Genomic DNA, 6,274 nt, shown 5'->3' on the forward strand with positions numbered 1-6,274 from the left:
CATTTCAATTTCTAATGTATTTCGTTTTTATTTTTTTGATATTGTGCCTTTTACTACATTACCAGGCCAAGTACTCTACATTGTGAATACCGCTAAAATGAAAAATAATTGAATATCAGTAAAAAAATTTTCGCTGCAGGAAGACCGAGATAGTGAAAAATGGTGATGAAACGTTTTTGGATTCCTGAGAGTCACTCAAAATTTGTTGAGACATGTTTTTCTCCGCCCTCCACTTTTCTAAATTATACTTAAAAACGATCTTGTCGCCAATTTTCATTTGCTGAGTAATTTCAAATAAGTCATTAGCAGACATTATGGAAATTCTAAAAAAAAATATTTTAATAGTTTGTTTAAATTTTTCTATAATTATTAATAATGTTTACCTTGAAAAAAGTTTATGAGGTGATTTAGGCCCCAAGAAGTTAGTAGATATTGTAACGTGTTTTTTGAGTTTCTTCATCTAAAAATAAAATTTAAACGTATTCTTTAATGGGTATCATAAATTTTCCTTTTGATGTATTAATAATAGCTTACCTTTCTTATGAGTCATTGATCCACTTGAATCGAAAACAACTTCCTCAATTGATTGAAATAAATCCTCCTCAATCCATTTTTGCACAAAAAACACTTCAAATTATTTATTACCAAATTAGATTTTGATCACAATTTCAACTTTTTATAAACAACAAATAAATCAATTATATTTTTAACACAACAACTCTTCACTTGTTGACTGTTTAAAATAAACTAAAATTAAATAAAAAGAAACTCTCAAAAACAGAAGATGATGCAATTTATGTTGTTGTTGTATTTTTTTTAAACGTGCCACATTATGTTCCAACTCTATTTTATTTTTCTTTGTGTCCATCAGCATCAACATTCTCTTATGTCCCGTTATTTCTTTAAGAAACGTTCAATACAACGCAACTTTACGTTGTATTGATAACCGAATCGTTGTATTTACTATTATTATATTAAATACTTAATTGTTTTTTTATTGAATGACACATTACGTTAAATTAATGATAAAATCATTGTATTTACTACAAATTTTCATTAAAAATATGTTTGCCATAAAGTCCCGTTATGATTTGTTTGCAAAGAAATGCAATGACACATTACGTTGCATGGATTACAAGACCATTAATTTAATGACATGATTTCATTAAACGTTCGTCATAATTACGTGATTGTTAAAAAACTTGTTTAAAATATTAATGTAAAATGACATAATTTTTGGCGTTTTTCGTCTCATTAATGACAATTTGTTATATTAGCAAAATAACAAGAACTAAGCAATTTAAATATTAAAAACTACATTAATTCGATTCCTTTATATAATTTTGTTTTATATAATTTATTTTTTTTTTATTTTTCAATATTTAATCCAAAAAAATGGAAAACAAAAAATTCATTATGGCTACGTAAATATTTCATTGAATTTTTAAGGGGTGCTGTATTTCATACAAATATTACTATATTTACACAAAAACAATTAGGATTTGCCAATTAAACCTTTTTTATTCCAAAAAATTAATTTGGGACACATTCGTTATTCAATTTATACATTGAATCTCACGTTAAAGTTTTACGTAATATTAACGTAAAAAGTTTCGTAGCATCAATGACTCTACGAAATGCCAAAAATACTAATTTTGCCTGAATCGTAATATTAACGTAATTTTCGTAAATACGACGTAAAATTTCATATCATTAACGAAACTTTTCATTGCATTAACGTAAACAGGTTAACGTAAAAGTTTCATTGGGGTTACGAAGCGTTTTTCTTTCAGTGTATATTATTGATCCTTATGAAATTCTAAGTCGATTGAGCCATGTCCGTCTGTCTGTCCGTCTGTGTAAAACACGCTCACGTCCAAAATACGCAAAGAAACTTAGTAGAGTTGCAAGAAAAATGTTTATTATTGTCCTAAGCAGTTTGGTATTGAAAATCAGCGAAATCGGTACAGTGGAACCAAAGTTATGAATTAAAATGTGGGACAACCTCAAAAAAAAAATTGATAATTTTCACATATTTTTGGACTTTTTTTGTAAATATATTGCAGCTAATATCATAAAATGATGCACTCGTTACTTTTATGATAAAAGGAGTAACTCTGGTGAAAATTATAAGAATCGGTCCATGATTTCTCCTAGCTCCCATACAAATTACTTCCCGAAATATGGTTCTATGGTCTATAAATGCCTACAGAATAGGAATATCCATATAAAATTCAGCAAAAATAAGTTTCGTGGTAAAAAAATTATATTACAAAATTTTTCGTGGATCGGCCCATATTTGACCATAGCCCCCATATAAAGTACACTTCCGAAAATCTCTTAAATAAGCATAAATGTCGTTATCAAGTTGAAATTCGATATAAATAATCCCCATATATACCAAAATCGCTGTACCTAATTCTATGAAGATCGGCCGATAATTGGTTATAGCTCCCATATAAGGACCACTTCCGAAAAACACAATAACCTACATAAATATCTAAACAATATCAATATCAAAACAAAATTTCACACACATCCGTAGTTTATATTTATAAATCATACTACTGGATTTTGTGAATATCGGTCCATATTTGACCATAGCTCCCATATAAGGTCCACTTCCAAAAATCAGTTAAGTACTCATAAATCTCATATAAATACATTTATAATGCTAAAATTCGACAAAAATAATACTCATATATATAGATATCACTGTACCAAATTTTATGCAGATTGGCCGATAATTGGTCATAGCTCCCCTATAAGGCCCATTTCCGAAAAAAGATATTAACCTTAAAAAATATTAAAAACATATCGATATCAAAATGAGATTACGCACAGATCAGTAATTTGTAACCAGTAATCATACTTCTGGATTTTGTGAATATCGGTTCATATTTAACCATAGCTCCCATATAAGTTCCACTCCCGAAAATCACTAAAATCCTCATAAATTTCTTACGAATATAGTTATCAGGTTGAAATTCAAAACAAATTTATTCAATATATACAAAAATCGATGTACCAAATTTTATGATGATAGGCCCATAATTGGTCATAACCTCCATATGAGAACCACTTCAGGAAAACACATTAACCTGCACAAATATCCATAAAAATCTATACTGAACCAAAATTTTACACCGATCAGTAATTTGTATCCAAGAATCGTACTACAAGATTTTTTAAATATTGGTCCATAATTCGGCATAGCTCCATATAAGGTCCACTCTTGTTAATAGCGTTGTTTATACAAAAATAGCCCTTAAATACTTAGGACCAAATAGGTCATAGCATCCATATATTAAACCAAAATAGTACACAGATCAGTAATTTGTATTCAAAAATCATAATACTGAATTTTGTGAATATTGGTCCATAATTGGCCACAGCTCTCAAATAAGTACATACAAATCACGTAAAAATATTTTATGACAATCGAATCATAATAGGTCATAGCTCCCACATAAGTCCCACAACCAAATATTTTGAAATTTGTCTAAATATATTTGTATACCCTTTTTTATACTCTGTTTCTTCACTTGAGGTTAAAAGGGAAAAATGTTGATCCAAACGTATTAACTAATTATTAAGTGTATAAATTGTTAAATTTCATTCGTTCTAATAGGAACTTCAGTTATAAATTGCTGAATTAGAAAAAATTTAGGTGGAGGGTATTTAAGATTCGGCACGGCCGAATATAGTACTCTTACTTGTTTTATAAATATAATTTCACTTGTTATATTATTTCATTATGGCTAGTAAGATAGATGCTGTGTTAAAGATCCTAATATGATTTGTTACATTTGTGACGAATATATGTTAAAATATCAGCGAAAATCAATTACTTACACTGTTCTCCAATTGTATTTTGCTTACTTTGGTATTCAAATTCGCAACATAGACAATTCCTGGATATATAATGTAGAAATAAATCTATATGTTTGTAAAAATTTATTTTTTTCTATAAAATACTAGTGTTTTTAAAAAAAAATTTAAGATATTTTCACCAAAAACGCTGTAAATCACGTAAATACAAAATTCGCAATATTCTAAAAACGTCAAATGAATTATTTACATTGCTGTAGTTAGATTTAAATGTGTATTAAAAAATAAGACTAATGACTACCTAAAAATTTATTTATAAAAAAAATTGTTTTTTAGGATGTAAAATTTCGGGGTATTATCTAAATATTTCATTAAATTTTTAACTTATTTTTCATTTGAATTAAAAACTATATTCGCTATAATGCCTTGAATGTGCAGTGATAAATTTTTATTTAAAATTTTCATAATGCACAATTTTATTAAGCATAAAGCTAAAAAAGTCAAATTTCAACTTTCCCGAAAGATCAGACAAATATGCCAAAATATCCATTAGAATTATTATACTCAAAAGAAGCATACGTTTATGTAGACCAGTCTCATGCAAAAAAAAATTCACATTCTAAATATTGAATATTTGTTTAAAAAGAAAACATTTTGAATTTAGCTCACTATAGTAAATACATAGTAAATACACATAGTAAATAGTTATTTTCAAATATCTGATTTCTTATCACCCCATGAAGTTTAACCGAAAACGGAACAGATCGGAACAGGGAGTGTGACACCACCCATACAAAGTAAATAATTATTTTTAAATATCTGAAGAGCTATAATTGCGGGAGTCTTCAAACTTTTGCGAAGAGCACCTTTAGCATTTTACATGGGCAGTATTGAATTAGTGGGCGTGCCACCTCCCATACAATGTAAATTGTTTATTTCCAATATCTGAAGAACTATAATTGCAAAAGTATTTAAACTTTGAACACATTAAATTCTTATCACCATACTTCATACGAATCAATTTCATATCACTGCATGAAGTTCACTGAAAATTGGGATTGATTCCGATTCAATCCAATTTTCGGTGAGGGGTGCGTCACCTCCCATGCAAAGTAAATAGTTATTTCTAAATATTTTGAAAACTATAATTACGATATATTTCAAACTTTGTCCGAATATCTCTTTATAGTTTTACATAGTCTGGCTGAAAATTAATTTAGTGGCCGAGGCACCTCCCATGCGAAGTATTTTGGAATAGCTGCAGAACTATAATTGTGAGTCTTTACGGTTTACCATAAATGGGAGGGATCGGAACATGGGATGAGTGATCTACCAAACAAAGTAAATAGTTATTTCTAAACAACTCGAGAACCATAATTACAATATTCATCAAACTATGTCCGAATAGCTCATTTATCATTTTACATAAATTCGAACTTCGTACCACTGTACGAAGTTTACAAAAAAATGAGTGAAATCGGAACAGAGGGTGTATGACCTACTTTACAAAGAAAATTTAAATTTCGAGAGTATTTTGCTTTGTCAGAATCACTTTCATTTATTTTTAGGATGTTGGCTGAAGTTAGGTGGGATCGGCTTAGTGAGAATGACTTCTTTCATATAAAAAAAATAGTTATACATAATTTAATATCTGGTGAACTTGCCCCCTCCCATATGGTACAGTTAGACAACGCCAACTGTTAACCAATGCGAGTGAAACGCAATCCCTTGAAGGCAGAGAATAAAGGATTGCCCTTTAACGATAATAGCAATGGCGCGCGAATTATTCCTCCACTGAGGGCTGAATTACGAATGTCCTTTATTTTTATAATTTACGAATCATGTTATCACTGCTAGTCGTCATTCCCCTGTGTTTATTTTTGGCATTGTAATGACGATTATCTACAAAACTCTCTTAACCCTTTGACGACCACGGGGTCACCGGTGTCCCAACACAAAAATATTGAATAACTAAATAAGGAAAAAAAGAATGGGTGCCATTTTAATTTTAATTAGTTCGTAAACGTATCGCTTATTAATGTGCTTAGATTAAAACAAGTTCGTTTACAGCATTTATTTTTTATTGTCTTTGAAAATTGACAGTTTACTTACTGTGTTCACGAATTGTGGAAAAATGTTTTTAAGTGTAAAACTGAATTTAAAATTTTATATTGCGATATGTATTAGGCCTGGTATGTGCATTTTTGTTACATAAAGTTATAGAATCCTTATTCATGTTGCGTGCATTGATATGTAGTCAATAAACATGAGTATGTGGAACGAAAATGTGCACTATACGAGCAAAATTCCAGTAAATCCGTTAAATTTTTTTTGTTTTAATTCCAAAATATGTTTTTTTGGCGCTAACTGATTTACATTAAATAGACAAAATGATTACTTTTACCCAAATAGTCTTATGGTCGTGAAAGGGTTACCTGACAAT

The sequence above is a fragment of the Calliphora vicina genome, chromosome 1 (genome assembly GCF_958450345.1).
Source record: "Calliphora vicina chromosome 1, idCalVici1.1, whole genome shotgun sequence".
Taxonomy (NCBI): domain Eukaryota; kingdom Metazoa; phylum Arthropoda; class Insecta; order Diptera; family Calliphoridae; genus Calliphora; species Calliphora vicina.